Genomic DNA, 15,840 nt, shown 5'->3' with positions numbered 1-15,840 from the left:
AAAACTATCTCTCATGGGCAAGTGCCGCAAGATTATCTCTCAGTGGAAGAGAGGTTTTAGAATTCATCACAGGAGAGTCTGTAAAGCCGGTTCCAAAAAAGAAAGATGAGGCAACTGAGGCCGAAAAAAAGGCAAGAAAACAGTGGCAATCTAAGAATGACAGAGTCATGACATGGATCATGCAATCCATGGAGCCGAGTGTTTCAGAAATATTCCTTGGCCATGAAACAGCTTTCTCACTGTGGGAAGGCATAAAAACGATGTATGGCCGACAAAACAACAATTCCCACATTTATCGATTAAAACTAGAAATCCAGCAAGAACAACAAGGGTCAAGGAGTAATATAGAGTACCTGGGTGCTCTTCAAAAGAAATGGCATGAACTTCGAGTTTATCGGCCACCCATACCAGATCCAATAGCCATTCAGAGAGAAGAAGAAGATAAAATCTTCCAATATCTCGCGGGTCACCAAGCCGAAAAATGCTATTTTCTTCACCCACATCTCAGGCCGAAGTGGTGGGATTCAAAGAGGGGAGGGGGAGACGTGAAAATGGGGGACTGGAATGAAGGGAAGAAGAGAAAGAAAGGGACTGAGTCGCGTGGGGGCTTTTCTGCTCAAACTGAACCCAACCGGCCAATAAAAATGATTGGTTCAAGTGAACCAGGGTCTAACCCAGATGGCGCTGGCGGGTCAAGCGGGTCAGATCCGATGCAGCAGTTTTTTGAGCAGTTCTCTGTGTGGTTCTCCAAGAACACCAATACCGTCCACTAGACTTAGAGACTATGAGACCTATACGGTGCAATACCCTATACAAGAATTCATATCATATAAAAATATTTCTTCTTCCTTCATGGCACCACACCATACCGGATCAATTATGGCTTCTTGGTAGTTATTTGGTTCTAGTGTTCTCTCAATGGAGGTGAGAAATGCATTATAAGAAGAAGAAATATTTTTATATGATATGAATTCTTGTATAGGGTATTGCACCGTATAGGTCTCATAGTCTCTAAGTCTAGTGGACGGTATTGGTGTTCTTATGGACCGTCTAACTTCTTGATTTTCTTCTATCTCATTATCATTGGTTTCAATATTTTCTATTGTTTATTCAACAACACTTGTCTCAACCTCTTGGTTATTATCTTGTGTAACTAATTGGTCATTTACATGAGGTAGTACCGTTGGTTCCAAATTTATTTGGTCACTTGCATGTGGTGTCTCACTCATTTCCATTGTTTTGAAATATGGCTTATCTTCACAAAATATAACGTCTCTAGACGTAAATAATTTTTTTGTTATAGGATCATAACACTTATATCCCTTTTTAAATGAGGAATATCCCAAAAAAATGGTTTTGGTTGACATATAGTCAAATTTATCTTTTCTTTTAATTTTTACAAAGCATACGCAACCAAATACTCTTAGATAATCAAAATTAATTTTTCGTTGGTAAAGGATTTCCATTGGACTTTTATTTTGTAAAATAACGCTTGGTAATCTATTTATTAAATGAGTGGCGCAAAGGATGGCATCCGACCAAAATTTTTTTGGAACATTATTTTGAAATAGTAATGCACGTGTCATTTCCAATAGATGTCTATTTTTTCTTTCCGACACTCCATTTTGCTCGGAAGTGTTTATGCAAGTAGTTTGATGTATGATTCTTTTTTCTTTACAAAACGTTGTGAAATTTTTGTTTACAAATTCCGTTCCATTATCCGATCTAAAAATTTTAAGTTTTGCATCAAATTGATTTTCTATGAAACATAGAAATTCTTGAAAGCAATTGAAAACCTCATCTTTTGATTTTAATAAATACAACCAAGTAGTTCTAGAAAAATCATCAATAAATATAACAAAATATTTGAATCCATTATAAGAGTTAATTGGGGCCGGACCCCATACATCGGAGTGAACTAAATCAAACAATGCTTCACTTTTGCTATTTGATTGGAAAAAATGAAGCTTTGTTTGTTTTGCCAACTTGCATATATCACAATTGATACAATTTGAAAATGAAAAATCTAGTGCACTATTTAAAATCTTGTTGGAAGGATGCCCAAGCCTCTTATGCCAAAGGCCTTGGTTAATAGATTTAGCGGAAGCACAAACGTTTAATTCTTGTAAATTCAAGAGATAGTGTCCATTTTCAAGAAAACCTTCCCCAATTTTCCTCCCGGTTTCCCGGTCCTGAAAGATAACATTTTTATATGAGAAAATTACGTCACAATTAAACTCATATGTTAGTTTTTTTACGGAAATTAGATTTATAGGGAATGTATCAAGATATAGAACATTATGAACTTTTTTGTTAAAAATATCAATTTCTCCTACACCATTAATTTGTGCTTTCATACCGTTGGCCACTAATACAAATTGATTATTTTTTGCAATGTCTAAATTTGTAAGAAGGTCTTTATTTCCAAACATATGGTCAGTGGCACCGCTATCTATAATTATTTGATTATACAAATTTAAATAATTTGAGTTAGAGACAATACCACAAGTGTTGTTTGAATTTTTCTTGGAGAACCACACAGAGAACTGCTCAAAAAACTGCTGCATCGGATCTGACCCGCTTGACCCGCCAGCGCCATCTGGGTTAGACCCTGGTTCACTTGAACCAATCATTTTTATTGGCCGGTTGGGTTCAGTTTGAGCAGAAAAGCCCCCACGCGACTCAGTCCCTTTCTTTCTCTTCTTCCCTTCCTTCTTCTTATAATGCATTTCTCACCTCCATTGAGAGAACACTAGAACCAAATAACTACCAAGAAGCCATAATTGATCCAGTATGGTGTGGTGCCATGAAGGAAGAACTAAGAGCTCTTGAAAAAAATGGGACATGGGTAATTGTACAATTACCAAAAAACAAAAAACCCGTTGGTTGCAAATGGGTATACAAAACCAAATATAATAGTGATGGTACCATAGAACGGTACAAGGCTAGATTAGTTGCCAAAGGGTATACTCAAATATATGGAATAGATTACAATGAAACCTTTGCCCCGGTAGCTAAAATGAATACCGTTAGAATTTTATTTTCTATTGCGACGAATAACAATTGGAATTTGTACCAAATGGATGTAAAAAACGTCTTTCTTCAAGGAACACTTGAAGAAGAGGTATATATGAACCTACCACCCGGCCATAAATTGGAAAACAATTCTAATTTAGTTTGTAGGTTAAATAAATCGATTTATGGATTGAAGCAATCTCCACGGGCATGGTATGAAAAACTTAGCTCTTATTTAATTTCTTGCAAGTTTAAAATTTGTAGTGCCGATCATTCATTATTTATTAAAAATGATGGAGAAAATATAACCCTTGTACTAGTATATGTAGATGATATTATAGTTACCGGAAATAACGTAGAAGAAATTAAAAGAGTTAAAAGCCAATTAAAGGAAAAATTTGACATCAAAGACCTTGGATATTTAAAATATTTTCTAGGAATAGAGGTAGCACATTCAAAATTGGGACTCTTCATCTCCCAAAGAAAATATACTTTAGACCTCTTAAAGGAAACCGATAAATTAGGATGCAAACCAATCTCTACCCCAATTGATAACCGGCATAAATTAAATGATGAGGATGGTGAACCAATTAAAGACATAAACCAATTTCAAAGGCTAGTTGGAAAGCTAATTTATCTAACGGTCACCCGTCCGGATATTTCTTTTTCCGTAAGCCAAATTAGTAGATTCATGCACTCGCCAAGAACTCCACACCTAGAGGCAATAAATAGAATTTTAAGGTATTTAAAGAAAAATCCCGGCAAGGGAATTTGGATGAAAAACAATAATTCTAATATCATATGTGGCTATTCCGATGCAGATTGGGCTGGAAGTTTTGATAGAAAATCCACTACCGGCTTTTGCACATTTGTAGGCGGAAATTTAGTCACATGGAAAAGCAAGAAACAAAACGTTGTGGCACGATCTAGCGCGGAGGCGGAATATCGTGCCATGGCGTCAACCGCATGCGAATTAACTTGGATAAAACATCTACTCAAAGAAATAGGCATTGCTTGTGATCAACCAATGAAGATGTATTGTGATAATAACTCCGCAAGACATATCGCATCGAATCCGGTATTCCACGAGCGAACCAAACATATAGAAGTGGATTGTCACTTCATTAGAGAAAAAGTTCAAGCAAAGGAAATAGAAACACCATACGTTAAGAGTGAAGATCAACTAGCGGATATCCTCACCAAAGGCTTGGACTCGAGTTCATTTGAAAAAATTTCAAGCAAGCTAGGATTGTATGATATATACATTCCAAGCTTGAGGGGGAGTGTTGAGAAATAGGATCTAGGATCTCAGATTAATAATCATCATAGATCTCGAAATAGAAGGCTAGGATTAAATCAAGGAAGTAAAGGGGCCTCCTTGCATATATTCAACAAATAGGTATACTGTACATAGGTACAAGGTACAAACGGTAACAAAACAGTAGCTTAGATGTTTGTAATATATATAGGAATGGTAACAGTGTAAAGAATTAGAACAAAATGAAATAATTGTTTTCTCAAAATAATCTCTCCTCAGAAATTGCATAAATTCAACAGTACTCCTAAACAGAACAGTGGAATGGGAGCAGCCAATCTTCTGTTGAGGAATCAAACAGTTCTCATGAGGTGGTAGTGGAGACTATACAAAAGTACTGACTCCCTTTGGGCAAATACGGTAATCATGCTTTACTGTCAACAACTGCAGTTTAGGGGCCCAAAATTTGGACTGTTCAGGGGTCCTTTTGGAAATAAGAGAAATCAAGATGACAAAAAGAGTAGTTAGTTGAGAAGGTACTCAGTTAGGAGCGAAAGACATTCAAATCTAATCAGAGCCCAAATTTGGGGCCATCATTTGAACTATGCACTTTGATCATCATACTACCTTTGAATATTAAATGTAATAAAAAGTTCAAAAAATTCCGATCATTTTATTCCAGTGTTAAAGGGTGGCTAAGAAGGTGAAAGACATTTCGTGGATTTTGTCTTCATAAAACTCAAATAAATTAAATCCTAAAGATCATCAATGCCACCCTTTAAAAGATGAAAAATAAACTCATAATTTCAATTACCAAAAAGGCGATCAATAAGGAAAAACAAAATAGCCTCAGAGAGAAGATTAGATCTAATCCACACAGCATAAGCTTCGGATATATGCTTGTCTTTCTTTTTTAACATCATCGACCAAATTCATACAAACAGTATAATAAAGCAAGAAAAAGAAATCGAAATCGAAGAAAATCAATTTAAATAGTTGCTTAAAAAAAGGGATTGAACTCAGAATATGGGTGGTGATATATAGTATGGTCGTCAAGGCAAATAGCCATTACGACGAACGAGACCTGATATCAATCATCATCGTTCCCAATCAGCTAACAACAGATTGAAACAGGGACTAAAACACCAAAAAGAACAAATTCGTTCGAAAATGAAGCAGAGAATTGTAAATCCATCGGAAATCTCTACTCGGCACTAACTATGTAATGCTATCGGAGTATCGGACACGGGCGTCTAGGGTTTTATTATTTCCACATTGGTGTTAGCATTTGGAATCTTTACATCTCAATCATTAGTTCTTTCCTAAACGGCTCTGATTTTAAGTCAGGATTAAGCAGGGTAATCCGTTCGGCATGTTAATCATAGGCTTTTAATGGTCTTTCCAGAAGTGTAGATTTCAGGCCCAGTAATAGGAGTCCGTGTCCGAACTCAATTAGTTGCCTATTGAAACTGTAGGGGTTTGCTTTGAGACTCATGCCAAGTTAAAGGAACGGTCCCGATTGATCACTCTATTTGAGCTCACGGAAAGAAAAGAAATATTAATAAAAAAATTCAAGTGGCCCACCATTATCTGTAAAGTGGGACCCACAACAGACAAGTCATGATAACTATGAAGACTGATGAGTCAGAAGTCAGAACCAAATCGATCAGATTCGCGATTAGCAGAAATGCCCATATTTTATTTTTATTGCCAAATCCAGTACAGACCACCTCACCTCAGTGGCCCGAAGAATCGGTTGCGCAAAGGTAAACCTTTTTTTATCCAGCATGTATCCACGTGTCGGTGGGATGCATACCGTGCTCCTAATGACTGTCATTATTTTCCATTACACCCCTGCATATTTTTTTTCCTTTTTCTTGTCTTTCTAACAGTGAATTTTTTAAATATTTTTGTATTGGTTATTAATTTTTCTGTTCTCTAAAATATTTCAAATAAGTTTCAGCTTTATTGAGTAACAATCGTTCATATTACTTCACTAATTTTAATTTATTTTTTTAAGTTTTACTGTGAAATAGTAACAATATTTTCAAATTGCTAATTATTTTTTGTCTTTTTCTGATCTTTCTATAAATTATCAATGCTCAAGTCCTACTCAGTACAAAAACATTAATAACATAGTCATTGGATTTAAATTTTACTAGAGATTACATCATTGACTTTACTAATAAAAAAAGTAGTGTTGAATGCTTAATTATATTTAAAATTATTCAAATCTTTTAATATTTTGTAAGCTCCAAATAGTGTAAATATCCTTACAACATGAAAAATTCTAAAACATATTATTACAATGTTCAACAAGATAATTATACAATAATCAAAATTCCTAAACTTGCTTTAGCCATATATTAATCTCTAATCTATGCTCGTATTTGATTTATTTATCTCTCAACGAACGATGACCAAAGAAAAGGAAGCTTAACTTTTATTTTTATATTCACTAAAAATAAAATTGAATAAAATGTAGATGGTGATGGATGAGCTTACTTCTATATGAAGAGATAGCACCTATTCTTTGCACAAGTGAATATGACCTTTCAGCCAAAGTAACCTAATTAAAACCAAACTATTACAAAGTTCAGAAAGTTTAAAAAATATTTATATACAAATATAAATTTATGAGGTGCTTGTCCTCTGTTGGCATGGTGTTTGTATCATTATAATTAATATAATCGATTTCTCTCTCAAATTGGGGTATAATTGATGAAAAAAAAAATTTGTTACAAATATTTTTAGAAAAAATAACATAAATACTCAATTCTATATCTTACATATATAATTCACATACAAATTTTTTTTTTCTCATTCTACAACAGTTACCGAATTTCTTATTATCCTCCTAAATTTTAATCAGTCAAACAAGAAATATGACGAAAAGAAAGGTTAAATTTATTTTCTCTTATTAATTATTCAAACACGAAAAGATTAAATATATTAATCTTCTATTATTTAACTCTCATTCCTTTCTCTACTCTCCATCCAAACAGGGTGTTAATATTAAAAATGATACTTGGATAATCATTTATGTGAAGATCGACTACAGTGCGATTTTTGCTACAATAGTGTGGTAGTATTCTATCTAACAACCGTAGCATGCACCTTCCTCCGCCATTCTTATTGGCCCATACCACTAGAATAAAATACAAAACTATAGCATCTGAAGTGATTTTATAAAGATTTTGGAGATATTAAGTGCTCACTCTTCTTGTATTATTAGATCAGATTGTTAAGAATGGCTTGGCTATACTAATTACCTAAGGTTGTCATCTCTAATAGTTAACAATGTCAACACATGCTTCTTCTTTTTTGAGTAAAGCCCGTAGGCTACAATTCTGCCCCCAAGCAGAATCGATCCCATGTCCCTCCCGTAGGGAGACTATGCTTTTAATTACCAACTGCCCCATGCGGTGGTGGCTCAACACATGCTTTTGAATTTTAGTATACTGCGCATGCAATATAAATTAAGACACCTACTTCAATTTGTGTTTAGCATCACATGCAAATTCAATGATATATAAAGATTTGGGTTTGCATCAAAATCCATTAACATGCTACTTTGCTTCGATTTAAATGAACTTAAGAAGTGAAACAAAAATGATCGAATTACACGATACTTGATGTAGAACCATTATATCAAGTACATAAAAAAAAAGTCATTACATCAAAATCCATTAACTACATTACATGTAATTTTAAGAAAAAACATAGCCGAATTACATGCTAAATCAAAATCCATTAACGACAAAGTCAATCATCAAAATACATTAACTATATCAACTACATTAAATGCAATTTAATTACAACTTCAAAATTTCCGAACTCAAAATTAATTATTGCTCAAGAGATCTTCATTAGAAGAGGACGGTTAAAATGCACCCTCTCTTTTGTGCTTCTAACGTGTATTCTTTCCTCATATCTTTATTTTTAAAATTCATTGATTCGAGCCTTCTAACGTGTTCTTCATATTAAAATGTGATTAGAGACCAAATTTTACATTTTTGAAAAAAATTTACTATTTTTTCAGAATTTTTTAAAATCATCACTTTGCTAAATTTTTTATTATTATTTAGTTTAATAAAAAATTCTGAAAAAAGTAAAAAATTTCCAAAAAATATAAAATTTGGTCTCTAAGCACATTTTAATATGAAGAACACGTTGGAAGGTTCGAATCGACTATTTGAACTTTGAAAATGAAGATATAAGGGGAGGATCGATGCACGTTAGGAGCACAAAAGAAATGGTGCATTTTAACCCTCCTCAACTTAAAATATAAATTATCAAATTTACTCAAATTTTTAAATTTTTATTAAAACTATCCAAACTGCCAATTAAATTGGCAGTTTTAATTGGCGATTTGGAAATTTGTTTTTTTTAAGATTATGAAATTATGTAGTTTGAGATAGTTTCGAATTTTTGAATCATAAATTTTACGGAAAAAAAAAAAATTTCCAACTCAAGGTATATACAACATCTAAGGCAGCAAGCCTTGCCTTAACTTTTACCAATGTTGTTACGTTACGAAATTTTAACAATTAATTTTTAATGATTTAAAAGCAAGAATCGAAAATTGTGCTAACAAAATGGAAGTTTAAATCTTAATTAAGGTTCCTCTAAATAAGTAAGTTAAGTGTGAATCGAAACCGCGTTGAGATTTCGAAGTTCTGAACCTTTATAGGTCTAGTGCGTCGCGCACTGGTGGTGAGTGCGGGTGACTGACCCGCACTGGCTTCTATTTTCCTTAGGATTTCTTTCGAAATTTCTGTGAGTGCGGATGGATGACCCGCACTGGATCCCAGTGCGTCCGCACTCATGAGTTTCTGTGTTGATCTGAACTTTCCTGAAAAATTGGCTAAGTGCTGGGTACGTGCGGGTGGGCCGACCCGCACTAGAGTCTCAGTGCGTCCGCACTAGGCTCGGACTTTTCCAAATTTTGCTGAAAAATAACACTAAGTATTGAGTGTGTCCGCACTGATGGTGAGTGCGGATGGATGACCCGCACCGACACCAGTTCTTTTCTCTGGAAGGTGCTGGAAAGACCAACTAAATGCTGAGTGCGTCCGCACTCAGATCCAGTGCGGGAGAGCGATCCGCACTGGATGATTCTGAGGGTTTATTTGCATAATTCCTTTGTTCCTTTCTCTTCCACTTCATTCCCTTTACCGTTTTAAGTGAAATTTCACCCAAGAGAGAAGAAAAAGAGCGAGAGAGTTTTCCTTCCCTCTCTAACCCCCGATTGTTGCGAGAAATCGAAGCTGGAACCGAGTAAGCGCTCGTGAATCTCTCCTGGCTCTCCTATTCGGTATTCTTTTCTCTTTCCGTTTCTCTCTAAAATCTCGGATTTCTCGATTGCTCGGGTTTTCGTTTTAAACCCAAGATTTGTGTTTGAATTGCGTATAGACTAGCTCCTTGAGCTTCTTTGACCATTTATTTGCCGATTCTTTCCCGATTTCATCTCGATTTCAGATATTGATTTTTTAGGGTTTTCGTGCCAAAACTGGAATTGAGCATAATCGTGAATTGATTTGTTTAATCCGACCGATTAGACTTGTAATCGGTAGGGTTACTTCTTGATCTTGAATTTCTAGAACGTTTAACGATTAATTTGAGGTTTTGACCAAATTAGGGTTTAACCAATCGGTAAATCCAATTGTTACGAGAACCAAATTGGTGAACCAGTAAGTGAATTGTTACCAAATTGAGAGTTTATATGGTCCAGAGGACCTAGATGAAATTGTGGGTGGTTTTAGAGAAGGTTGGTAAGAAATAAGGAATCGAACGAATTGGTACCAAAGGATAGGAGATTAGTTAAGGTGTAAGCCTAATATAACTCGAGTAAACCTCTCGATTGTGAACCAAGGTTAAACCAAGCATATGTGTAATATAGGCGTAGACTCGGTCGAGTAAGACCTTGCAGGACACTTCGAGACGTCTGATCCATAAATACGCGGTACGCTCGTCGTAATCAGGTGCGGGATTCTTGGACTTGTTTGATACTTTATTTTCAGGAATTAAACTGTTTATTTGTTTGTCATGTTGAATATCTGATTGATTGCATCATTGAATTGTGTAAAGCATTTGCATAGCCCAATCAAATTAAACTCGAATTTATGTGACTTGAGTGATTTGCATGCTGGTATGGTTGTTGGTTGTGTCGATTTTTAGACAATTTGACGCGGCGTGTCATACGAAAAATCTAATCACGGCATGACACGTAGTTATGCGAGATGTGTTATTAAAACCGTTAGATTTTGATCAAATGATGAATTTTTAAAAAACTAACTTAAATTATAATCAAATGATCATGTGAGTCACATTTAGTCACAGCACATTTGAACACGACGTGACTATTTGCATGCCGTGACCACTTCTTGACACTTTGGTGAAATAATTGGGGAAATTTATTTGTTTTGATGAAATTTATTTGTTTATCTTGTTAGATGTAAAATTGGGGAAATTTTATTAAATTGCCGTACAAGTGAAGTAGATGAAATGAAAGTATACTCATAATCGGATGATCTTTTAAATAATAATTAATTCTGAGTTTGTAATTAATTTTTTAGTTTATAATTTTGTTGTAATGGAAGAACCAGCTCAACCAGTAACCTCATCTAACTCCACACCACCTTGCACAGACCATACTAACCCAACACAGTTCGTGCCAAAGCCATCTGAAGAGATCCATGACCGTGCAAATCCAACGCGGCTAGTAGTGAATGTTGAAGATTCTTCTGACACGGGCCGTACCAACCCAGCACAGGCCGTACAGAGAGAGCCTAAGAACCAGAGAAGGAAGGGGGACACTTTGCTTATGCTAGACTTTTTAAAAGAGGCTGAGAATCAGAGAAGGATGGGGGCCAAGAAACCACCTGGCACGCCTAGTGGGACACAGTACCAAGGACCAGCCATACCTGTGAAGCCAGAAACAGACCATACGGTCCATACGAATCCCATACGGCCCGTATCGACCTCCCCTGAGATTCCCGAGCAGTCAGAACCTGATTCGATTGAAGTTGTGAATGAGAAGACAGACCATACGGTCCGTACCAATCCCGTACGGCCTGTACAAAATGAAGCTGACAGACAGAAAAAGAAGGTGGCCGAGAAACCACCACCCTACCAGCCACCTGTTCCTTTCCCTCAGAGGCTAGCTGAACCAGAAACATGCTGTGCAGTCAACGTGGAGGATCGATTGGCTAAGGGACAACTCCGTGAGGGATACGGGAGCTCAGTTAAAAATTACTCTGATTATTTATCTGAGTTGCAGGATGAAACAAGCGAGTTTGAGACGATCTGCACGGCAGACATGACGCCTGTCTGTCTGGAAGAATTGCCATACGGACCGTACCCAGATCATACGGACCGTACACCAGAGGAATCTCAAACAGAGAAGCTGGAGATTGAGAAGGAACCAAAAGCTCAAGCTGGAGCTGAGGCATACGATCCGCACAATATTCATACGGACCGTACAACCAGCCAGACAGAGCAGATCACTCCCGAATTAAAGCCTCTCCCAGCTAACTTCAGGTATGAGTTTCTAGACCCAAATAAATCTTGTCCTGTGATCTTGAATGCAGATCTCAGCCCTGATCGGACTGCCACGCTCTTGGGGAAATTGAAAGCTCACATAAGCGCGATCGGGTGCTCGATCAAGGACTTGAAAGATATAGGGTGGATCTTTCTTTTGCAAGTGTTTGAGAACATGACACTTCGCTCAGATCCGCCCCCGAATCGCACTGCTGGACTCTTGGAGGATTTGAAAACTCAGCAAACTGTGATTGGGAACTTAATCGAGGAGCTGATGGGCATAAACCCAGCCACATGTATGCACAGGACCTTACCAGCGGATGATCACAGGCACACGGACCGTGCAGACCAGCATACGAGCCGTGCACAACCAACCTGGTCTATGCTTTCTCTCCCTTGGCGCATTAAAAAGGAAAGAATGGTGTATCCCTTCAACACATTCGACATGGCGCTCCACCAAAAACCACCCGACCCACCTCCCACCAATCGGTGAGGCGCCCCTGCCTCTTCCCTCACTCCATGTCTGGTTAGTTTTCATATTTTCTTCTATTTTATTTTTCTTGTGTGAATTCAAGCATTGAGAACAATGCTTCATTCAAGTTTGGGGGGGTGGAATAGAAGAAAACTGTATCTGCATTTAGGTCATGTTTATTTTTCAAACTTTTTAGGATTTATAACCTTGATTTTTACTTGACCTTGATTAGAATTTGTGATTTTGAACTTAATTGCTTGAACTTGCAAATTTGTCAAGATGTTTTACGAGGTTATGAAAAATAGAGTCTTGCATAATTGGACTTCATTGTCTGAAAATGCATAAAGTATAAAACTCATGTTTATTTTTCAAAAATTTGTGTGATTGTTAGAATTAAGTACTTGTTTGAAAAATTTTGGTAGTGATTTGGATGACTTTGAAAGATTAGAAATAATTCCATGTTTGATCAAAGAATTGCATAGGATGAGATGTTTTGAGACTTTGAGAAAAAAATGAAAACTCGAATTGTATTGAAAAAACATTTTGAAACTGAACCGTGCCTTATAAAATAGGGAATTGGGGATTTTAAATAATAGAAAGATTGGGATATTCATGGGTATGAAAGAATACCTTGGATGTGTGTATTCATGATATATGCAAATGAAATAAATGAAAAGATGGAGAAAATAAGAGTACTGGCAATAAGTCCTACTGGGCGCCTTTGAGCTCGTCTCCCAAAGAAAAAAAGAGTACTAGCACAATCCGACGGGATGCCTTTGAGCTCGAAAAGTTTCAAAAATATTTGCAGTTATCAACACATGAAATCCGCGACTTTCTAACCTAAGCTTGTTTCAAGCTTGGGGGGGCGAAAAAGGAAAAATCACCATAAACGAGGGCATAATTTCAATGTAAGAATGAAAGATTGATCAATTCAAGTAATTAGTTTTTGCAAATATTAAAGCATCTCAGAATATGAAATTTCATTAGTCAATTTGTGGGGTGAATCAAATTGATCAAGGAAAGTCCAAATTGTATCCAAAATGATTCTCTAGGTTCTTAACAATAGCAAGCTCATGTAAATTTTTCACATTTAGGAATTTATCTGCATTTAGGTAGTCCAAAGTCCAACCGGATACCTAAGTTGGGATTTTTGCTTGAGGACAAGCAAAGTTCAAGCTTGGGGGAATTTGATATCTCCATATTATATCTAAATTACAGCCCTGATTTACACTGAAACCTGTGCTTTAAAGCCTATAAATGTGGACTTTTTACTTATATTTCGATGAAATGTGGTACTGCTATGCTTTGTTTGGTATTTTGCAGGAAAAAGGGCGAAAAACTGGATCTGACTACTTTTCATACGGCCCGTATGACATTTTGTACGGCCCGTACAGGATCTGCCCAACTGCACATAAGGTTCCACAATAGAGGCACAAAGTCTCCAAGACAAAGCACAGGCATACGGCCCGTACGGGGTCCCCTACGGCCCGTACGGGGTCCCATACGGCCCGTAGGGCGCTAATTCGAAAAATCCAGCTGGAATCTGAAATGAGCATAATTTAAGGAGGCCGAAAAGGAAGCCCCTGGGGGCGCGATCTGGGGCATTAAATGAGATATTTCCTCACCAAAAAAAGGGAATTCACAACTGGAACTTGGACAACCTTTCTTGGAGCAAAAGACAAGAGGAGGAGAAGAGGAAGAGAAGTGAAAAACGCGAGTTTGCAACGGATCTTCGGATTTCTCCACTGTTTTGTCATGAACTCTTTTATCTCTTGTTATTTGTGTTATCTTATGAATATGAGTAGCTAATTTACTTTGTTTCTAGGGCTAAGATGTAGTTTCTAGTTTGGTTTTGTTTGCATGCTACTTGGATTTTGTGTTGAATGCTTTGTTTTTACTTTGTTGAGTAGTATTTTGATTGCTTTATTTGTGCTTGCTTGAATTGATTAGTCATCCCGTTAGATGAATGCGCACATCTAAGTGTTAGGAGCCAAGTCTATGACATTTAATCCAACCGAATAAAGTATATGAAGTAGGGTTAAACCAAGGAGTACCCGAAAGGTGAAACTTTCCTTGAGGCGAAAGTCCTTGGATACTTTTAGTAAACCAACAAGTAACTTAGATAAATTAGGCCAAAATGCGAAAGTTGAGGTTTAACGCATCTAAGAGGGAAGTATTTGAGTCCGGTAATCGGGTATTAGGCCAAAATGCGAAAGTTGAGGTTAGGTATCTAGATCTGGTCGATAGAAACCCTAAACATTAGTATCAACGCAGAAAACAGTAGCTGCAGCATTAACTCGGGGTCCCCTACGGGCCGTATGCCTCGGGGCAGAACAGAAATGAAATCTGAACCCTGGAAACGCCTTTTTATTAATTGAAAACAACTTTAATTCTTTTTATTGCTTTTTAAACTTGTCATAAATCAGTAGAATTGTTAGGATTAAATCAAACCAATTTTTCTCACTTCTAGAATCTCAAGTAATTTTAAGACGAGTCCGGTTATTTTCTTCCGTCCCTGTGGATCGATACCTGAGTATACTCATCGATAGGATAGTGCACTTGCTATTTGATTTGACAGAGTATAACAAAGGTTTAAAAGGTATAGCTTGCTATACTGAAACTTTGTAGCATATATTCTGTGCGAACAAGTTTTTGGCGCCGTTGCCGGGTTTAAAGCAAAAGGCCAAATTTCTGTTGATTGGAAAAATTATCAAATAGCATCGGTTAAACTCAAAACCGATGACAAAAGTAAAACGAGCTGGACCCGTTAATTGTCTTCAAATCAATAATTTACACGAGCAGCTCATCTATTTTCGCCATGATGTTCATTTATTTTTTTAGAAAGAGCAGGGAATATAATCTAATAAAGATCTCTTGAACAATAATTAATTTTGAGTTTGGAAATTTTGAAGTTGTAATTAAATTGCATTTAATGTAGTTGATATAGTTAATGGATTTTGATGATTGACTTTGTCGTTAATGGATTTTGATTTAACATGTAATTCGGCTATGTTTTTTTTTTAAATTACATGTAATGTAGTTAATGGATTTTGATGTAATGACTTTTTTTTTTTTTTTTTTTATGTACTTGATATAACGGTTCTATACGTATTAATGGTTCTACATCAAGTATCATGTAATTTGATCATTTTTGTTTCACTGCTTAAGTTCATTTAAATTGAAGCAAAGTAGCATGTAATGGATTTTGATGCAAACCCAAATTTTTATATATATATCATCGAAATTGCATGTGATACTAAACACAAATTGAAGTAGGTATCTTAATTTATATTGCGCAAGTATTACTAAAATTCAAAAGCATGTGTTGTTAACTATTAGAGAGATGACAACCTTAGGTAGCTTTAGCCTTTAGTATAGCCAAGCCATTCTTAACAATCTGAACATCTGATCTAATAATCCAAGAAGAGTGAGCACTTAATTTCTCCAAAATCTTTATAAAATCACTTCAAATGCTATAGTTTTGTATTTTATTCTACTGGTATGGGCCAATAGGAATGGCGGAGGCAGGTGCACATCAGTGCTACAATTGTTAGAT

General features: G+C 36.2%; 1 protein-coding gene and 2 non-coding genes across 3 annotated transcripts in view; 1 reads left to right on the top strand and 2 right to left on the bottom strand.

Annotated features, from left to right (window-relative positions):
* LOC144573228 (uncharacterized) overlaps positions 1 to 15,840 on the top strand; it is a 38,161-nt gene that overhangs the window by 12,851 nt on the left and 9,470 nt on the right. The window lies entirely within an intron of this gene.
* On the bottom strand, positions 4,803 to 4,901 carry LOC144573693 (small nucleolar RNA snR60/Z15/Z230/Z193/J17). Its single transcript, XR_013518065.1, has one exon. It is a non-coding gene; the product is annotated as a small nucleolar RNA snR60/Z15/Z230/Z193/J17 (small nucleolar RNA).
* LOC144573694 (small nucleolar RNA Z43) lies at positions 5,286 to 5,376 on the bottom strand. Its single transcript, XR_013518066.1, has one exon. It is a non-coding gene; the product is annotated as a small nucleolar RNA Z43 (small nucleolar RNA).

This window comes from Carex rostrata, chromosome 21 (assembly GCF_964058835.1).
Source record: "Carex rostrata chromosome 21, lpCarRost1.2, whole genome shotgun sequence".
In the NCBI taxonomy this organism is placed as follows: Eukaryota; Viridiplantae; Streptophyta; class Magnoliopsida; order Poales; family Cyperaceae; genus Carex; species Carex rostrata.
Note: the sequence above shows the minus strand (reverse complement) of the source record. Positions and strands in the feature narration are given on the sequence as shown.